Source organism: Ursus arctos, unplaced genomic scaffold, assembly GCF_023065955.2.
Source record: "Ursus arctos isolate Adak ecotype North America unplaced genomic scaffold, UrsArc2.0 scaffold_19, whole genome shotgun sequence".
NCBI lineage: Eukaryota > Metazoa > Chordata > Mammalia > Carnivora > Ursidae > Ursus > Ursus arctos.
In genome coordinates, this window is record NW_026622863.1 from 21,012,525 (window position 1) to 21,035,236 (window position 22,712).

Sequence of the window (22,712 nt, forward strand, 5' to 3'; positions counted from 1 at the left end):
TTTGGCTCCCTCCCTCCTGGGGTACACACATGCCAGGGGCTGAGAAAGAAAGATGTTTCCCATGGACAAAATAGCTGCTGACATTTTAACAAGCACATTTGGCAGGCCTTTGACCAGCCAGGGCCATAGGTCAGATTCCTGGCTCTCCCATTTTCCTTCGTCCAAAAGAGAAAAGGTCGATGGTGCTAATGGATACCTTCAGCCTCTGGTTACAGCCTGGGAGGGATAAGGTGTCCCCGCAACGTGGCTGTTAGAGATTTTCACCCCTCACACCGAAGCTCACACCAACAGCCCGCTACCCAGCGTGGCCCAAATCCTGCTCCCCGGCCCTGCCTCCTCTCTAGTCCTCATGGCTTCCTTTGCTTTCTGTCAGCCTCTCTCCATTCTCGCTCTTGTGTTCTAATAAGTCTCCCTGCCACTCCCTGAATTGGAGATTTGCACCAGCCTCTTCACCACCCCAACTCCAGGGCATCCTCCAAGCCACCAACGAGGATTAATCACTCCCTGCTTAAAAAAATCTTCCATGGCTCTCCTTTTCTTTTGGACTATTGTTCTCAGTAGGACATGCGAACCCCTGAATGTCCTGATCCTTGTCTACCTCCCTTTGCCTTTCGAGAAGTCGCTCTCCTCTGCACCCCCATTCACTGTCTGTTCCTTGGGCAAGTAACTCCATGCAATTCCCCGAAAATGGCCTATTCCTTTTTAGAACTGATGCATCCCCTCAACACTACAGACAGGGTGCTCAGGGCCAATGATACTGTCAGAAGGGTTTGAGGTCTGGAAACCAGATGTATTGGATTATATATCTGAAAAGAAAACTGAGAAATCAAAACAAACATTTAATTAAACATCCACGAACAAGTCAACTATAACTCAATTCATGTAATTCTATATAAATATTACGGATTAAATTCTACAAATACATTATTTTGCCCAAACTGAAAAATTGCAAGTGGAATGTGAGCTGTGCCTATGTATTTATATGTGATACAAAATGAGGCTGGGCCTCCTACCATGAGGAGAGGCTTGAATGTCAAAAGGTTTTAAAATGTCTCTTTCAGCTTTGGACCTTTGCATGTATTCTCTCCCCCCCCCCCATTTTATTGATATGATTTACATTCAATCCCATGTAAGTTCAAGGTGTATGGAATAATGACTTGACATATGTATATATTGTGACGTGATTACCAGAATAAGTTAGCATTTATTACCTCATATAGTTACCAAACAATTTTTTATTGTGATGAGAACTTTGGAAATTAGACCATACAGCATCGTGAACTGTAGTTACTGTATATTACATCACCAACACTTACTTACAAGTGGAAGTTTGTATGTTTTGAATATATGCACCTAATTCCCCCATCCCTACCCACTGCCTCTGATAACCGCAAATCTGATCTCTTCAGTTCTAGTTTTTTAACATTCCACACGTAATTGAGGTCATACAGTATCTGTCTTTCTCTGTTTGACTTAATTCACATAATGTCCTCAAGATCCATCCATGCTGTCGCAAATGGGAGGATTTCCTTCTTTATTATGGTGAATAATAGTCCTGTGTGTGTGTGCGTACGTGTGTGTACGTGTGTGTATGCACACTGCACATGCACGGACACACGTGCTACATATACTTTATCCATTCATCTGTCAGTGGACACTTAGGTCATTTCCATGTCTTGGCAATTGTAAATAATGCAGCAGTAGACATGGGAGTGCATATATCTCCTCAACACAGTGATTTTTGTGCCCTTTGGCTATATACCTAGGAGTAGAATTGTTGAATGAAACAGTACTATTTTTAGATTTTTAACTTTTGTAGGACCTGCATACTGTTTTCCATAAAGGCTGTACCAATTTACATTCTCACCAACAGTGCACAAGGGGCTCCCTTTCCTCCAGAGCCTCACCAGCATTTTTGTTACCTCCTGTCTTCTTGATGATAGCTGTTCTAACAGACATGAGGTGATATCTCCTTGAGGTTTTGATTTATATTTCCCTGATGATTAATGATTACTTTTCAAGTACATATTGGTCAATTTGAATATCTTATTTGGAAAAATGTCTGTTCAGATCCCTTGCCCATTTTTAAACTGATTTTTTTTAAGCATTGAGTTGTATGAGTTCTTTATATATTTTGGATGCCAACTTATTGCCATGATAGATGATAGCAAACATTTTCTCCCATCCCATAGGTTTCATTTTGTTGATTATTTCTTTTGCGTGCAGAAGCTTTTAAGTTTGATGAAATCCAACTTATTTTTTGTTAATGATTCTAGTGCTTTTAGTATCCTTTGCAAAAATAATTGTTAAGATCCATGTCAAGAAGCTTTTGCCCTATGTTTTCTTCTAAGAGTTTATGGTTTCAGGTCTTATATATTTTGAGTTAATGTTTGTGGGTGGTGGAAGATAAGGGTCTAGTTCCATTGTTTTAGATGTGAATATCCAACTTTCTCAGCACCATTTATTGAAGAGATGGTCTTTTCTCTTTTGAATACTCTTGACTCCCTTGTCAAATATTAGTTAACTGTATATGCCTAGGTTTGTATCTGGGCTCTTGATTGTGTCCCATTAGTCTGTGTGTTAATTTTTACTCCAGTACCATGCTGTTTTGGTTGCTACAGCTTTATAATACAGCTTGAAATAAAAAAGTGTGGTGCCTCCAGCCTTGAATTCTTTCTCAATATTGATGTTGCTCTCCAGGGTCCTTTGTGTAGCCACACAAATCTGGTGATTGTTTTTCTACTTATGTAAAAAGTTCCTTTGGAATCTTGAGAGGGAATACACTGAATCCATAGATGGCTTTGGGTAGTATGGACATTTTAACAAAATAATTTTTCTAATTCATGAACACCAGATCTTTGTATTTGTGTCATCTTCAATTTCTCTTATCAGTGTCTTTTAGTTTTCAGTGTAGAGATCTTTTACTGCTTAAGAAGTATTTTATTTAGATCCTATTGTAAATGGGATTTCTCTTTCAGATAATTCATTATAAATGTATAAGAACACTGGTTTTTGTTTATTATGTTTGTATCCTGCAAATTAACTGAATTTGTTGGTTAGATTTAACAGTAAGTTGGGGGAGTCTTCTGTATTTTCTATATATTAAATTATGTCTCTGCAAATAGAGACAATGTTACTTCTTCCAATCTGATATCTTTATTTCTTTTTCTTGGGCACCGTGTTGAACAGAAGTGATAAGAGCGGGCACCCTTGTCGTCTTCTTGATCATAGTAGAAAAGCTTTACAACTTTCACCACTGAGTATAATTTTAGTTGTGGGCTTGTCATGTATATATGGCCTTTATTATGTGGAAGTTTGTTCTTTCTACACCTAATTTGTTGTTTATCATGAAAGACTGTTGTATCTTATCAGATGGTTTTTCTGCATCTAGTGACTTGATCTTTCATTCTATTAATGTGAGTTATTCCATGTATATTCACATGGGTTGAGCCATCTCTGATTCTCAGGGATGAATCCCCCCAGATCATAGGGTATAATCCTTTATTTTATTTTTTAAGTGTTATTTTAATTCCAGTATACTTAACATATAATGTTTTGTATCAGGTGTACAATATAGTGATTCAACAATTCTATTACTCAGTGCTCATCATAATAAGTGTACTCTTAAACCCCTTCACCTGTTTTACCCATGTGCCAACCTACCTTTCCCCTGGTAACCATCATTCTGTTTGGTTTGTCCATTTTTTTATTCATTTGTGCTGTTTCTTAAATTGCACATACAGGGGCACCTGGGTGGCTCAGTCGGTTAAGTGTCTGCCTTCAGCTCAGGTCATGGTCCCCGGGTCCTGGGATTGAGCCCTGCATTGGGCTCCTTGCTCAGCTGGGAGCCTACTTCTCCCTCTCCCTCTGCCTGCTGCCGTCTCCCCCTTGTGCTCTCTCCCTCTCTTTCTGTCAATAAAGAAGTAAAATCCTAAAAAAAGATAAATTGCACATACAAATGAAATCATGTGATATTTGTCTTTCTCTGATCTCTTTCACTTAGCATTATACTCTCAAGTCCTTCCATATTGTTGCAAATGGCACGACTTCATCCTTCCTCATGGCCGAGTAATATTCCATTGTATTTATTTACAACATGGTCTTTATCCATTCATGTATTGATGGACACTTGGGCTGTTTCCTAATTTGGCTATTGTAAATAATACTGCAATGAACATAGGGGTCCATATATCTTTTTTAATTGGTGTTTTTGTATTTTTTAGGTAAATGTCCAGTAGTGGAATTACTGGATCATGTGGTAATTCTATTTTTAATGTTTTGAGGAACTTCCCTACTATTTTCCACAGTGGCTGTACCAGTTTGCATTCCCACCAACAGTGCACGAGGGTTAATTTTTTCTCCACATCCTTGCCAACACTTGTTTCTCATTTTTAACTTTAGCCATTCTGACAGGTGTGAAGTGATACCTTATTGTAGTTTTTATTTGCATTTCCCTGATGATGAGTGATGCTGAGCATCTTCTTAAGTGTCTGTTGGCCATCTGTATGTCTTTTTTGGAGAAATGTCTCTGTCTTCTGCCCATTTTTTAATTGTATTATTTGGGGGTTTTTTGGTGTCAAGTTTTAAAACTTCTTTATATATTTTGATTACCAAGACTTTATCGGATATGTCCCTTGCAAATATCTTCTCCCATTCAGCAGGTTGTCTTTTAGATTTGATTGTCTGCTTTGCTGTGCAGAAGTTTTCTGTTTTGATTTAGTCCCGATAGTTTATTTTTGCTTTTGTTTCCCTTGCATCTGGAGACCTATCTAGAAAAATGTTGCTATGGCTGATGTTAGAGAAATTACTGTCTGTGCTCTCTTCTAAGATTTGTGTGATTTCAGGTCTCACATTTACATCCTTAATACATTCTGACTGTATTATTGTGTATGGTGTAAGAAAGTGGTCCAATTTCATTCTTTTGCATTTTCCCAACACCATTTGTTGAACAAATGGTCTTTACCCCATTGTATTTCTTGCCTCTTTTGTCGAAGATTAATTAACGATATAATCAGGGGTGGGTTCCTGGGCTCTCTATTCTGTTCCATTGATCTATGTGTCTATTTTTACATCAGTACCATAGTGTTTTGAGTACCACAGATTTGTAGTTTATGATACCTCCAGTTTTGTTCTTCTCTTTAAATATTGCTTTGGCATTTGGGGGTCTTTTGTGGTTCCAAACAAATTTTAGGATTGTTCTAGTTCTGTAAAAATACTGTTGGTACTTTCATGGGATTGCATTGAATCTCTAGAAGGCTTTGGGCTGTATGGACACTTAATATTCTTCCAACCCATGAGCATGGAATCTTTACATGTGTTTGTGTCCTCTTCAATTTCTTTCATCAGTGTTTTATAGTTTTCAAAGAACAGGTCTTTTAACTCTGTGGTTAAGTCTATTTTCAGCTATTATATTTTTCAAATAAATTTTCTGCCCCCTTTCTATTTTCCTTCTGGGATCCTATGTATGTTATTACACTTGATGGTGTTGCTGAGTTCCCCTAGTCTATTTTCATTTATTATGTTTTCTGTTTCTTGTTCGGCTTGATTGCTTTTCATTACTCTGTCCTCCAGGTTGCTGATCCAATCTTCTGCTTCCTCTAGTCTACTACTCTAATTTTTAATTTTGATTATTGAGTTCATCTCTGATTTTTTTTTTCTCTTTGTTGAGGTTCTCACTGGATGTCCTCCACTCTTTTCTCAAGTCCAGTGAGTATCTTTATGATAATTACTTTAAATTCTCTATCACACATATTACTTACCTCCATTTCATTTAGCTCTTTTGCTATGATTTTGTCTTGTTCTTTTATCTAGGACATATTCCTTTGTCTCCTCATTTTGTTTCACACTCTATGTGTTAGGAAACTAAGCTATGTCTCTTGTTCATAAAACTAGTGGCCTTATGAAGAAGAGGTCCTATAGTGCTCTGCAGTCAAATCTCCCCTGTTCACCTGAACCTGGAGCCTCAGCCGTGTCTCCTATGTGTTCCATGTGCCCTACTATTGTGGCTGAGCCACATCTGCCTTCAGTCCAGTCGTCTTTGGTGCCTCTCTTTGCCTGTTGTGGGCAGGGTTTGAGAGGTATAATTCTTTAAAATGTGCTGCTGTGTTCAGTTTGCTAGTATTTTCTTGAGAATTTTTGCATCTTTAGTTATGAGAAATATTTTTACTTAATTTTCTTTTACTGTTGTGTTCTCATCTGGCTTTGGTATCAAGGTAATGCTGGCCTTGTAAATTAACTTTGGGAGTGTTCCTTCCTCTTAAGTTTTTTGGGAGAGTTTGGCATTAATTATTCCTTAGTTCACCAGTGAAGTCATCTAGTCCTGGACTTTTGCTAAGATTTTTTTTTTTTTTTAATCATTGATCCAATCTCCTTGCTACTAATTGGCTGTTAAGTTTTGCTATTTTTTTTCTGATTCAGTCATTATTATGTTTAATTTCTAGACATTGATTGGTTTTTTCTAGGATGTCTACTTTGACGTTCATAGAAACACAAAGCATCATAAGAGACTAAGGGATCAGTTGTAATGTCTCCTCTTTTCATTTGATTAGATTTGCCAATTTTGCTTATCTTCTCAAAGAACAAACTCTAATTTTGTTAGTCTCTTCTATTGTTTTCCTGTTCTCTATTTCATTTACTTCTGCTGTAGGCTTTATTTTTTCTCCTCCTGCTTGGACTTTGTTGTTTTCTAGTTCCTGGATATATATAAAGTTAGGTTGTTTGAGATCTGTTTACTAGACATTAGCATTTATAGCTAAAAACACCTTTCTTAGAACTGGTTTTGCTGTATCCCATAAGTTTTGGTATGTTGCATTCTTATTTTCAATTGTCTTAAAATAGTTCTTAATTTCTCTTTTTGATGTGTTGGCTCAGAAAGAGTATTGTTTGATTGCCACGTATCTGTAAATTTTCCAGTTTTCCTTCTTTTACTGATTTTAGTTTTATGACATTGTGTTCAAAGAAGATACTTGGCATGATTTCTATTGTCTTCAATATGCTAAGACTTGTTTTGTGGTCAAACGTAAGATCTGCCTTAGAAAATGTTCTGTATATGCTTAAGAAGGTATATTCTGCACTTGTTAGATAAAAGGGACCTAACAGTCATATAAAGAAAATTCTGTCTATAGTATGATTGTTTCCTTACTGATTTACCCATTTTTGAGAGTAGGATATTAACATATCCAACTACTATTGTGTTGCTGTTTATTTCATCTAGTTGTAGTAGTACTTGCTTTATACATTTTGATGCTTCAATATTAGGTGCATAAAGATAAAACAATTGTGAATATTTTTGAAGGATTGACCCCTTTATCATTAAAGAGTGACCCACTTTGTCTCTTTTTACCACTTTTAGCTTAAAGTGTATTTTGTCTGATACAAGGATAGCCCTTCCTGATTTTTGTTTTTTTTGGTTACCCTTTGCTTGAAATATCTTTTTTGATTCCTTCACTGTTTGTGTGTCTTAAAGCTAAAGTCTCTTGTTGGCAGAATATCATTGCATCTTGTCTTTTAATCCATTCAACCAATCTTTTGATTGGAGAATTTAAGTCATTTATGTTTAAAGTAATTACTGATAAGTAAGGACTTACTACTACCATTTTGTTAAACGTTTTCTGACTGTTTCTAGATCCCTTTTCCTTGCTGCTTACCCTGCTATTTCTTTTTGTGATTTGATGACTTTTTGTAATTGGTATGCTTTGCCTTCGTTATCATGATTTTTTGTATAATTACTACAGATTTTACTTAGTGGTTATAAGGCATATATAAAATATCTTAAATTCCAACACCTCATTTTAAACTGATAACTTGTTCTGAAACTTATACTTTCACTCACCCCCACATATTTAAATTTATTAATAACAATTGACATATTTTATATTGTATATCCAGTAAGATTGTTATAGTTATGCTTATTTTTAATATATTTTTTAACTTTTTAACTGAATCACATACCAATATTATAAAAAATCTGACTTTGACAATATATTAATGAGACCAGTGAGTTTTACACTACCTTCATGTTTTACTATGGTATTTAGTGTCCTTTTACTTACAAAGTATTCCTTTCAGCATTTCTTCTAAGCCTGATCAAGTGCATGAACTCCCTCAGCTTTTGTTGGTTCAGGAGTTATCTGTCCCCCATTTCTGAAGGACGGATTTGCCAGATATATAATTCTTGGTTGAAAACCTTTTTTTCTTTCAATATTTTGAATATGTCATCCCATTGTCTTTTGGCATGAAAAGTTTCCATTGAGAAATATTATGAGGTTCCCTTTTATCTAACTTGTCTTTTTTTTTCTTGTGGCTTTCAAAATTTTTCATCTTTGACTTTTGACAATGTAATTATAGTGGGTCTCAGTGTTGCCTTATTCAGATTCAACCTATTTGGGCTCCTCTGAGCCTCATGGATCTGCATGTCCATTTCTGTCCCCATGCTTTGGAAATTTTTAATCATTATTGCTTTACACATATATTCTGTTCATTTCTCTTTTTATTTAACTTCTGGGATTCCCATGTGTATCTTGTTTCTTTTTATGTTGTAAGTCCTGTAAGCTTTCTTCTTCTATCATGCAGGTGCTTTTTTTTTCTTTCCCCCCTTTTTTTTCTTTTTGCTCATCTGAATAACTTCAAATGCCCCATTTTCCAGATCTCTGATTCTTTCTTCTGTGTGGTTAAGTCTGATATTGAAACTCTCTATTGAATTCTTGAGTTCAGTCATTGCATTCTGCAGCTCTAGGATTTATGTTTGTTTTTTTCTAATGGTTTGTCTTTGTTGAGCTTCCTGTTCATGCATTGTTTTCCTAATTTATTTTCGTTGTCTGTGTTTTCTTAGACCTTAAAATTCTTTAAGAGGATTATTCTGAATTATTTAACAGTTCATAGAGTTTCATTTTTTAAAAAATGAGTTACAGTAGCTTTACTAATTTCCTTTGGTGGCGTCATGCTAACCTGACTGTCCATGATCCTTGATTGCCTACATTGGTATCTGCTCATCTGAGGAAGTGGTCTTACCTTCAAAGTTTATAGGTTTGCTGTGGCAGAGCTAGTCCTTCCTTAATCACCTCAGGTTGGGGTTCTGGACATGTCAGCTGGCAGCATCCTTAAGTAGTGGGGTTTCTACGAGGTTCTTTTTGGACAAGGCACTGCTCAAGCTCTGAGGCTGTGGTGGGGGTGCTACTGGCTAAGAACATTTGAATAGGACTGTTGGCTTCATTCCCTGTCCTAGTGCAGCTACTGCACAGATTCCACAGTTGCCTAGATTCTCCTGTCAGGCTTTCTAGATGGGCAGCATTGGGAATTATATTCAGGAGGAGCAGAGCTATGGATTAGCTTTGCTGCTTGGACGGGGCAACAGAATTGGCACTAAGGTTAGCACAGCTTGTGTCAGGCAGGACTGTGCACCTAATTGCCTAGTCATAATGGGCCGCAATTTTGCTCTGCAGCCAGGGGCAACCACTGGCTATGTTCTCTGTTCAAGTGCTACTGTATAGAGAGCTGAGGATGAGCTATGCAGATTCCCATATGCTCTGGTAGGTTTACTGGTTGGGCAGGCTGAATGCTGTATTCTGCAATGTTGGGGCTTCAAATTAGTGTGCCCATGTTTTATGAGCAACTCCTGCTCTTAATTGGGAACCAAATTAGGGAGAAATATGCACCAAGTTCCCCGACATGACAGCCCTGCCTATCTGCAGAAGCAGGGAAGTAGCCTGACAGTTGAACTCTGTATTCAAGTGCCACTATAATCAGAGTTGCTGGATGGGTTTCATGGATTCCCCGGAACTCTGATTAGGCTTCCTGGTCAGGAAGGCTGGAGGGAGTATTCAACAGTAGGAAAGGTATAAGTTCACTGCCCAGATCGGGCCTCAGAATAGGCCCATGGACTGGCAGGGCTCTTGGGGGACCAAATCAGACATAACTATGCAGCAAACTTGTTGGTCAGATGGGGCCACTGGCTTGGCTCTGCATATGGGGAGAGGTTTCCTGGTCAGGCAGGGAAGGGATCTATACTCAGAAGTAGATAAGGCTATCAGTTATTCAGGCAGAATGGCAAAACTGGTTTCAAGGCCAGTATGACTTGTTATTTGGAGTCCTGAATCTGGAAGACCCATGCCTTGCTGAGTTCTCTGGGACTGGGTCACTGTTGGCTCTGTAGATGAGCACTATCTTAGGTTGGGATTTATAGTTGGGTGTCACTGCAGTAGGGACTTGGTATGCCAAGGTCTGACCATGATTACTGTAAGCCCTACCCTCCTTTTCCATTGCTCTCTGGTCCCCAGTGTTCAAGTCCTGCAAAGTGAGACCCAGTGGGCTTCCTGAGAAGCAACCCACAATGGTAGGGGTGCTGGATGTCCACCTTGGGCTCTCTCATGCCACCCAAGATGCTGTAGCAGGGGCCCTCTCCGTGGAGTGCTTCACCAGCTTTGGGGGAAGGGGAATGGTGTCAGTGTAGCCTCTCATTTGTCTCATGTTGTCTGTCAAGGTCCTGTGGTGCAGGGGAATGTTTCAAGATTTTAATACTGGGGTCTTGCCCATGGATAGTTGTCTAATGAGGGGGACTAAAGTTGGGAACTTCCTCTGTTACCATCTTGATGACATCACTCTGCACATATTCTCTTTCTGAAGAACATGTTCTCCAGTATCTCCACCTAAAACATTGTTTATTAAGACTCAGGTCTCTTCTCTTCTGTGTGCCCTGTGTTCTCTCTCAGCACTTCTCAGAATGTCTGAGAGTCTGTATGTCTTGCCAAATTTGGAGGGGGAGGAGGGACAGGGCTAGAGTTTAAGCAGTTCTTGAGTGCCTGGAACTTGCTGTTTAATGGATAAGTGTTCACAACAATAACAACAATGGCAGTAATCATATAGTTTCACTTAACTGGTAGATCCAGAATCTTAATTCTCAGACTATGTGAGAACTGCTCTTTCTTCTATTGCTGTGACTGCATCAGAACACGCTGTGCTCTGTGGGTTAGGTCATGTAACAACAGGTAGCCATTAGCTGGTCATGCTGATGACTGACGATTTACCTTTCCAGCTTTCTCTCTCCAGACCACACCATGGTTAATAAATGAGACTGGCAATTCTCAGATCTGCTGTTCTCCATCATTAGTATCTCCAGGGTGTGGCATGGCCCTTCTCCCTGCAAAGTAAGATCCTAAGGGAGTTCTCAGGCTTAGAACAAGGGACCAGCTCTACTGGGGCTATGGTGGCAGTGGAAATGAAATTCTGAGCACTTGAAGCATTGTATGCCCAGCCATGAAGCATTCCTGGCTACTGTCCCTCAGGGAACTGTTGAAATTACAGAAGACCCTATCTCTTTCTCCCCTTTCAGGGGTTGGGGGTGAGGGGAAGGAGGGAGCCAGGAGAGTCATGTTCTTGGTTCATGAACCAGATGTTTTGTTTCTTTATCATTGTTCAGAAAAACTGAAGGGAGAAAAGCAGAAGTTGTCTTGGGCAGTGTTAAAAAAAAGGCTTTTGGTGTGAGTCAGGTTTGGGTTTGAAGCCCAGCTCTGCCACTTACAAACTATGGGAGAAAGATTATATAACTCCACCAAGCCTCAATACACTCCTTTGTAAAAGGGCATAACACGCACCTTGAGTTCATATATTTAATAACAAAGTGTCCGTGGTTCATAAACAATGACTGGTGCTGTTGTACATCACAAGTGCTGGGTGAGACTGATCCTGGTACCACTATACCCTTCATTCCTTTGCCTAAAATCAAATTTTCAGCTTTAGAAACAGAATCATAAAAGATCAAAATGCTTCCCTGATGAATCCTGCTCTTAAGCACCTTATGTTAAAGTAAGCCATGGCAATGGATCAAATTGCAAACATTGGGCATAAATTTCATTTTGAATCTTTCTCCTGTTGACTAGGGACAATTATTCATGTGAGAGAGGCTTCCAGAAAGAGTGGGACATCAGAGAAAGTCCTGGAGTGGAATTTTGGACACTTGAGCTGTGATCTCAAATTTACCACCTGCCCATTGGATGGCCTTGGAGAAAAAATAGTAATAATGAGTCTGTACAGTTTCAGGGGTAGCACTGTTTATGAAGTGCTTGACCAGCACAGAAAGTTAACAGATGGGGTACTTCTGTTATTCTCCGGGAGGTGTACTAATCATATTGGCTGATGTTATTTCATTCTACCTTTTCAGTGACTGAGTGTCTTCATCTGTAATTACCCTTGTTAGTATAAGGACTTTTTACCTCAGAGGGAAAAGATGATAAGTGAAAGGTTATACAGCCAATAAGTGACTGAATGAGGATTTGAATCCCCAGATCTGATTCCAAAACTGTTATTTCACCACTACTGAGCTCCCTGAAACTTAAGAGTAGTGTTATCAGACATAGCAAATGAAAAATAGGATACCCAGTTAAACGTGCATTCCAGATAAACAAACAACAAATTTTAGAGGTATAACCAAAATATTTTAGTATAAGTATATCCAAAATGTTACTTATACTTAAAATGCAAGAAGCCCAGTTACATAGGCATTTAAGATCTTTTTATCTAGTAACCCTCCTTAGGAGGCTCATGTCACATGCACAGGTGAGAAGTGGTATATTAGAGCCTTTCCAAAAGCAACTAAAGGTTGTTCGCATGGAAATGTGCCCTTCAGAAATAATGAACACATTCTTTCATAATAGAAATTGTAAGAATTTTAGCAAAACAGAGAAAAAGGGAAATCTCTAGAGGTAATTTAGGATGTTTTCTAGATGAACTTAACATGGGTTTAGATATTTCAAAGCTATGCAGACCAAGAATTCCAAATCATGGTTGATAGTGGCAGGCCTCAATCTTGGCTGGGTAAACTCAGGTCTCAGAACTCAAGGCAAAGACCTTTTCTGTCAGCCAATACTCACTGAAACCATACTATAGGCAGTCACCACATTGGCATGTTATTTATGGCATCTCATTTAGAATCAAGGCACTGCTGTGAGGTGTGATGACCCCATTTGCTGACTGACAAACTGTGATAGAGAAGTGAAAGCCACAGCTCAGGAGGGGCAGAGCTGAAACTGATGCAAGTCTATCTGAAACCTACCCCATCATCATGCTGTATAGTTCATGGACATTCACGTTGGCCACAACCTAATGACTGAGATGGTACAGATAGTTGCTGAGTAGTCCTGTATAAGAGAGATCAAACTGCTTTTTATAGTCCTGTTACCTGAATGTTTTCCTGTCTGTCCAGCTATACCCATCTTAAACCCTGTGTCTTTCATGAACCATGCTTCATGCTTTCAATGGGATGTGGCCCCTCCTGTATACCCCGAAGTACTCCCTGGCTTGACTTCCAATGACATACAGATTTGGACTCAGTGTTGAACTGGGCACTTCCTCTCCCACTGCATGCTCTAGTAGTGGTCCTCTATAATTAGAGGTGCCCCATAACATAGTAGTCAAGACTATAGGTGATGGAGTCCTACTGGATCTACCACTTAATGGCTGTGAGACCATGAGACCATCTCCATGCATCCACTACTTTACTTTATCTTTACATGAGAGATGATAATACCCATCTCAAGGGGTTGTTGTAAGGACTAAATGAATTAATGTGCATAAGTCACTCAGGACAATGCCTGGGACATAGTAAGTATTCAATACATATTATATTATTGTTACTACTATTTTATCTACCATACTTTGAACTGGTAGGCACCAAGCACAGAGCTGAGCAGCCTCACAATCCTCTTACAAGTAGATGCAATTCTTCAAACAGTAAAGCCAAGAGGGAAGAGGAAAACCCTGGTTGACCATGGATCCTATACTCTCAATCTCAACCTTCTATTCTCATATTTTCCTCTTTATTTTCTAGAGCCTCCTGAAGGTATTCCAAAATAGTGATTGATGTGAAATAATACACTATTTTCTCTATTAACACAACCTATGAAGAGAGATATGTTTCTCCTCCACAGAACTGAATGCTACTGAGTCAAAACCTTCCGTGTATATATGTGCAACTAGAAGAACTTAACTTAAACAGCAGGGGTTTAATGAGGCTGTTCAAGTATAGGTGTAACCATTATCCTGGCCTAGTTTTCAGTATGTGAGCTGCCTCTTATGTACAATGACATGACCACTCCAGGCCTCAGATTCTGCCTTGGCCCGTGAGGGTAATACAAATTAATTGTGGAAGTGTCTTAAATACCTCATTTATCCTTTATTCCTTAAAATTATATATATTTATTTTTAAAGTTCACATACTATTTTACTAACCACAAGCTGGGGTGGAATAGGGGGCAGAATCAAAGAAAATCTTTATGGTAATTGATCATACGATGTAATATCCATTAATACCACATTTTTGCTGCCATAAGAACATACTGCACCAAGATAATCATTCGTTTGAGCAAGCCACTCTTTAGTTGACTGTATACTGCACCAAGATAATCATTCGTTTGAGCAAGCCACTCTTTAGTTGACTGTATAATCTCTAGAGAGGTCTACTTCCATCCTACAAAAGGCTCTAGACAGTTACCTTTGCTAATGAACAAGAAGGGTTCTTCTTTAAAACGCCTGAGCAATTTGTGAAAACCATGCTTCTCGGAATTGTGATAGGTGCACAATGAAGTCACAGATGTCAAAGTGCCTGGTATGATAGCTTTCTACCAATTATATATTATTTTGTTAGGGAATTTGATCTCCCCAGTTTCAATCTTACCTTTATTGATAGTATACACCTTTCTGATTTGGGGTAACAATGATTATTTTATCAAACTGGTAACTGATGTGGTCATCAGAATTCAAAAAAATCTCCGCCTCTGCTATTTAACAGCATTGATTTGCTGGGTTTTCCCGTCTCACCCATCCATAGTTCAGTTATCTGAGTGAAAAGACCACGCTAGAGCTATAAAAATATGATTGCATTGCTGTTTCAAGTTCCCAAACTCAGATGGTTATAACCTGATGCAGGGCATTCCAATTTTAACTATCTACTGCTGTTTTTATTTCATAAAGCCACTAAAAACATCCTGCACTGCTTTTATATACATCACTACTTTTATGGCTTTTGTGTCATAATAAAAAGCAGTTCATTGGAAGCTGATGTTTGTTTTTTTTTTTTTCCAGCAGAAAAATAGCAAACTCAGAATAAGACATCTCTGTGTAGTTTCTCTGCCTTCTAACTCTGTACCATGCAATCAGTCCATGTTCGTCCAGGCTATTTTTCCCAAAAAGCTGTTTGTAAGGCATTGCCCTGTTCAACCTTCAAAGGCTCCCCATTACATTGATTTGGAGGCTGTACGTCCTTAGCCTAGCATTTAAAGATGTCTAGTATCTTTATAACTCACTTTTGTTTATATAAACAAAACACCTAGTTTGCTCTCCTCCTTCTTGGGTACTCAGGGTTTTATCCACATTGTGCTTTCTCCACCATTTTTGGGAAGTCCTATTCCTTGATTCTGTCAGTTTAATTCTTATCAAAGAAACCCTGCTTTCTATGCAGCTTTTCCAGGAAATCCTCCCTCTCCTAACCCTTAGCAGAACTTACTTCTTTCTTTTCTTTCAACACAATCATGTTCTGCCGAGTCATGGGACTCTCCAAATCTAGATCCAAAGTTCCCAGATTAGGAAATAGGCTTTTTATGTTCACTGATAATAAATACCTAGTGACATAAGTAAGTGCTTCCTGGGTCGGTTATAAGCTCTAATTTTCAGACAATTCTGATTCCTAAAAAGTCCCTTGCCTAATGGTCACTTTTAGTTCATGTCAACACACAGTTGTTGACACTGGATGATATGGTTGGCATAATGCCCCACATGGAGATTATGGCGAAAACATGGCTCCTTGTCCTCGAATCAAAATCTCCATTTAATCCCCTTCTCCCATTAAATCTTGTATCAATCTGAACATTTCAATTGTCATTGAATAATTAGAACATAAAAAATAGTTCTTTGAATCTGAAAAATAATGATTTTCTTCCCCATCAGCATCTCTCCTCCTAATTATCTCATGTCCTCCCCTCCTTGCCAATATGCCATTATCTGAGTTCCTCCACATTCCTGGTCACCCTGCCCATGACTGCCTCTCCCTCTTGGGAGTGACTTATAAACAAAGGAGCCACGTGACCTCAGCTACTACTGACAGAAACTCTCCAGTCCAACAATCCCTGATTACAGATCATACGGTAGGTTAGATGAGTGAGACCCAAAGCCAGATCAATAATACCCAGCACTGGACTATCGATAAAGTCATCATTAACCCAGAAACTCTGAAATCCCACTTCCACAGTGGGTGACTAACCATCAAGATCGGCAGCTGCTGAGTGCAAAAGCTTCAGGTGTTCTTGACCTAAATACCTAAGTACGTCACACGCCTCCTCCACATGAATTTCACATATACTTCCCTGGCTTTGCCTGTTCTAAAAATTTCCACTATGCCCCACACAGCCCCTGATGTATCAGAACCTTCTAGGAGGGATCTCATTTTGGTCCAAATACAAGCTCTTCCTTAGCCACAGCCCTCAAGTGACAGTATTCCTCTAATAGGATACTGTAACCTTTGAGAAAAATACTTGTTAACCTCACATTCATCCTCTTGCATTCTGTACGTGTAATACATATATGCAATAATATATACGTAATATATAAATGATGCTTTATAGGAGATAAGACAAAGGGGGAAGAGTAGTCTATAGGTGCTTACCTATTAGCAATATTAGGAGCCAGAATAATTCATGCAGCCAACAGGTTCTACTCTTTCTGGTTCTGAGCTTGGTGATGTAGTACCACGATGAAGGAGGTGCATCCTATCAGACGAACCAGGGAGAGTGTGACCGCAGTTATCTTCCCCCTGTTTAAGAAAAGCCATGAGATTTCCATGTTAGCATCAGAGAAGTATCTAGGAGAGGCTCGTGTCATTGAGGCACACATCGCCTTGAGGTTTCTCCTGCCGGGGTTTTTGCCACCCTCACACTGACCCCCTAGAAGTTCTATGATATCCCCAATGTGGATGCAGGCCCCTTCTCTATATGCAGTACCAGTAAAACCACTGTGAATCATTATGATGAAATTTTATTAAAGAGTTATAATTAACAAGGAAATAAGGCAATCATAACCTAGAACTTGAGCTCTATAGTCAGGCAGATCTGATTTGTATATTTTGGTTTGGCCAACTTCTGTGATCTTGCATAAGTATCAAAACTAAGAATTTTAGTTTTAACCACACTGGCCTGGGGTAAGGCTTTAGTGAGAACAATAGAACATGCTAGATACCAAAAGGATTGGTTATAATTAAACATAGAATAGTAATGTGGCTTATATTTAAGGCATGTTCTCTAGATTTCCCCATAATTTTTAGTCTAATTTTATACTGTAGGTATCTTCCAAGCATAAAACTTTCAAGAACACACCTCAAAATCTAGATCCAAAAAAGAATGACACTCTTGCCCTTCCCATCTCTTAAAATGCAAACTTTATTTGCTTCACATTTTTTCTCAAAAGTATTAAGCATATGGTATTTCATCTGTCTCCATAAAATTTTAAAGCAGATACAGATGTTCTTCTCTACTAAGTGTTGAATTCAGAGTCAGAAGACCTGGTTGTGAATTCTGCCTCCTCTGCTTATTAACAGTGGGATCTGAATCAACTGGCTTCATCTCTCTGATCCTTGGTGTCCCCATATGCAAAGGAATAGCAATGATGTCATGATGGTGACAGTAAGGGCAATGATAGTGACATAAGGACACCTACCTTACAAACTTGTTAGGAAGATTGTATGAGCTGTTATGTGGTAACTGTTGCCAGTTTAAACTTGCAAGTCCCCCATACTCTTTTTAATTATGATTGGGGGAACCGAAACTCATGTTGGGGACAAGTGGCTCAAGGTTACTCACAAAGACTGTGTCCACAAACGTAAAATTGAGACACTGCCAATGGAATGACTTCCTACACAAGTCACCTTGTGATATAAGATAGTTTTGCTTAGGATATTAGAGAGGCATGAAGAGTTATTCCACCTTCAATTCCTATTGTGGGGGAACACCCATGGACAAGAAGAGGTCCAGAATCTTCCCATCTGTATGGTTTTAATGTGATGGATAGACCTCCCTCTACAAAAGAACAGTATGTAAACTTGTAATTAATCTCATAATAAAGCTCCTTTGGGGGTTTTCAAAAAGCCCCATAATTTTAATTGATGCAACAGTTTTAAACAACGCAAACTTGACCAAGGAGATACCCAAAGAGGTCCTGTAGATTTCCTTAGGAGCCAAAGGCCATAAAATTGGACTCCAGAGCTATGCTGTCCAGAACAATAAACACATATTTATGTTTAAATTCAATTGCTAATTTAAACTAAGAAAAATTAAAAATTCAGTTTCTCAATCCATATACTCAGTAGTCACATGTGGCTACACTCTTGAAGACTGTAAGCTACAGAACATTTCCATCACCTGCGAAGGTTCTGTTGCAGAGCACTGCTGCAGACTGATGCCATTTCAGTGCTGTTATCCACAAGACTCCAAGACTGTATCCCCTTACAGTTTTCTAAATTATTTTTGGAGAAAGAATTGGCCAGGTTTACACAGTATCTACATTTGGAAATAATCAACTATGACCAAGGTGGACAGTATCCTTTCAAACAGTCCTGGCTTAGCTGGCCTCCTTGACTGGGGGTCCCAGAAAAGGGGTATGGTTATGCCTCCCAGAGCTTTCCTGTTCAATCCTCATGACCCTCACTGCAACCTGGGATGATGGAGAATCTAGAAAGCAGAGAAAATTTCTGCCTGAGACATCAGAACGAGTGAGTGATTCAGGGTTCCAACCCACTTCCTATGTTTTGTTACACTCATGAAGCCTTCTTTCACATTCCTCTTTTTAAAATCTATTAGGAAAGGCATTTATTTTCTCATTGTTCATTTTGGACAGCATTCTTGAAACATCCTAATAAATATCAACTTCTTAAATCCCCCTAGGCATGTTAATAGTAGCAAAAGATAACACAAAACACAACTTTTATGTCTCTTCATCTCAAGGTATAAGCCAACATATCTGGGGCTGTGTATGCTAAAGGATGATTTTTCTAAACAACCTCCTGAATGCATTTTTTTTTTAGGACGCCAGTTCAGAGGAGAGACAGAGAAGTCAGAAGAGGTTTCATTTAGGAGCTTTTGTCCCTTCTATGAAAAGCATCTAAGCTAATGACAAAGAAACTAAACACACAAAACTAATTATTAGAGTGATTTTTTTAATTAACCTGGCCAGCTAATGTAATCCCTGGAACATTTTTTTCATCCCTAGGAAATTTATCTTTAGGACAAAATCAGCATTGTACTCATTGGATCTGCATTGACCGAGCATCACCAAATCCTTGTACCAAGTGGATGTGTTTGCGCATCTACGTCAGTAAGTGGGCTGATGGGTTGGTTTCCATCATTTTCTAAGTGTTCTCACACAATACTCAGGTCTTCTCTCTCTCGGCATCTAAACTGTATGCATGCTCTCTGACCAGAAACTGCCATGCCTCGCCTGTCCACACAGCCAGTGGCATTCTGAGGATGCAGGTGCCCTTGAAGGCAGTTCTCAGCCTTGACTGAACATTAGAATTGCCAGAGGAGATTTACAAAGACCCATTCCCCTGTACTCCAGACCAGTTAAATCAGAATGTGGAAGGCTGGGACCAGCATCAGTACCTTTTAAAGCTCTGTAGGTGATAGTGGACAGCATGAGTACCACCTGGAATCTGTTAGAAATGGAGGCTCTCTGACCTCCCCACCTCAAACCTCCTGAACAAGAATGCATTCTAATAAGATCTCCCAGGTGACTCGTGTATATTGAAGATTGAAAAGCACCGATCAACCAGTGGCTCTCAAGTTTGAGCAGGAATCACAAGCACCTGGAGAGTCTGTTAAAATGCAGTGCTGGGCCTCACCCCTGGCATTCCTGGTTCATAAGGTCTAGGGTAAGGCTTTGCAGTTCTAACAATGATGTAATGCTGGGGATCCCAGTTCCTACTGACACCATGTTCTCTAAAGCATACTTAACCCTCTTCCCTAGTTCATTTATTCTGCCAAGAATCTTTGGAAGCACAGGGGATTCTGCAGTGAACAAAGAGATAATCCTTGCCATCTTGGAACTTAATAAATAGGCTAACTAATTATGGAAACAAGTAACATAATAAGTTTTTATGAAAAAAAAAAACGTATACCGAGTGATTAGATCCAGAGTGACTAGAAGATGCCATTTTAGGTTAAATGATAAGGTAAGGACTCACATGTGAGTAAGTCCTGATGGATAAAGGTTTTAAAAGCACAATCCAGAACAGGAGAAAATAAGTGCCCTGACGCAAGGTGGGTTTAATACACTCCAAGACCAAGGAATCAAGGTTTTCTTCTTCATCTCCCAGATCCACAACCTTCCTGCTGAATTATTTGGGGAATGTTACCTTTTTTCCCATGGCCTCTTCACTCATCGAGCTCCCCTTGTAGCATTCTTTGGAAGATTAAAACTTCAGTGCGAACAGAGCATGAACTAAGTTCTTAATGAAGTTACACTTGCTTACTGGCACCTGGTCTCCAAGGAGAAAAGAAAACACACTTTCCAACAACAGTGGGTGGGCCATCCATCGTTACTGAACCTTGTAATAGGAGACATGAAGGAGGAGAAGATTTTACTGCCATTGGGAAACCCCCAGCCACACAGGATGGAAAACGGCAGGGAGTAATAATGAAGATGTAAAGAGCAGAAATGGCTGCAGAGGTTATCATGGGCTCGGAGTGATATCACCAGGAAGGTGACAGAGGCAATTCCTGACTTTGCTCCCCTGCCCAAGAACTGAAAAAAATCTAGAATGTGAAGGTGAGGCTGAAGCACTGCTCTACAACAGTCATGGAGACCGAAGGGTCAAAGAAGCAGGTACATATTACCCCACCCCAGGCTGGCAGAACACCACATGGGGAGGTCTCCCCTAAGCCTAGAGCCCTCCAGTGTGAAGAGAGAGCCCATGATGGGCATCGAGCTCCCCCAGCATTGTGGGGCACTTTTGGGGAGTTTCCACTTTGGTCTCCCCTCAAGGAGATCATGGGGGAATCTGCAGGGATTGCAACAACCAGCATTCATATCTTGCCCAACTGAGTCCCTACCTGCAGGCCCAGGTAGAAGTCCCAAAGAGCAGCCTCACTCATTGACACAGGTTGACCAGGGAATGAGGCAGGGTACAAGTCGGCCTGAGTTGGGACCTCAGATGAAGAGCCTTGCTGGACCCTCAGTCTGGTCTTCTTGCCCCAACAAGGCCACTAATTCATAGCCCAGACCAACACTGAGTGTAGTTCCTTGCCCTGCCCAACCAGTAAGCCTGTTCTGATACCTGGAAAAGGTTTTGGCATAGCAGCACTCAGCCCAGTCAGTAGCTCTGCCCACCTGTGGAGATAAACTAGCGATCCCATCTGGCCAGAGAGTTTGATGCACTGGTCTGATAAGACTCTTATTTGGGGAGCTAAGCAGCCTTGGGACCTGTTCTGTGGCTCCCTACATCTCCCTGTGCAGGGAAGCTAATGCAGCCCTGATTGATTACAATGGTACTTGAACAGAGGACATGACTAGTAGCTTTGTATTTGTGGAGCCTAGACTGTGGCCATCCGTCCAGGCAGCTGAATATACAGGTCTGTCTGATTTGATTCCCCCCTCCCAAAAACGACCTTACTGGCTGCAGCCTGACCAAGAGTACATAGACTAAGGGAGTATATAGACCAGCCCAAGCTGAACACAGCCTCCAGACTGACATGACCAGGAACACTAACCAGAACTCTCTGGAATCTCTATCGTCCATCTTGCAACTCCAATTACAGCACATGAGTAGAGAATTTGGTACATAGTTCTGCCTCGTTTAACTTCCAAACAAGAACCTTTCCAACTTGTTGCCTGTGCAGGGCTCTACCTCACCAGAAAAACTAAGAAAGTGCCCCCTGCTCAAGGATGTTATAAACGGATACATGCAGAAAATCAAGTCCAGTGGTCTGGTAAAGTCTGGAAGAGGAGACTATTTACTCAAATGTGCAGATACAAACATAAGGAACTAAGGATCACAAAAAAAAAAAATGTAAATATAACATCACCAGAGGAAACTAATAAATCTCCAATAAAGGACACTAAAGAAATGGAAGAGCTATGAACGGTCAAAGAATTCAGAATAATCCTCTTTAAGAAGTTTAGTGAACTACAAGAACACAGAAAACAATGCATGAACAAAACAAGTTCAGCAAATAAATTAAAACCATAAAAAATTAAACAGAAATCCTAGAGGTGAAAAATACATCAAATAAACTTAAGAATTCAATAGAGAGCTTCAACAGCAGACTTGACCATCCCAAATAATTAAGAAGAGCAAAAAGAATGAAAAAGAGTGAATAAAGTGTACAGGGCTAATAGGGCATAATCAAAAGGAAAAAATACCCTCATTATAGAAATTCCAGGAGAGACCCAAACTTTGGGAGAGAAATGGACATCCAGATCCATGAGGCCTAAAAATCTGAAATAGGTTGAACCCAAATAGGGTTACACCAAGCTGCATTCTAATTAAACTGCCAAAAGTCAAAGACCAAGAAAGAATTTTGGAAGCAGTAAGAGAAAAAAAGTTGCATAAAGAAAACCCCCATAAGACTATTCATGGATTTCTCAACAGAAACTTTCAGGCTAAGAGAGGATGGGATAATAGTTTCTCCCTTTCAATATTTTGGATGTATCAACCAAGAATTCTATACCCAGCAAAAACA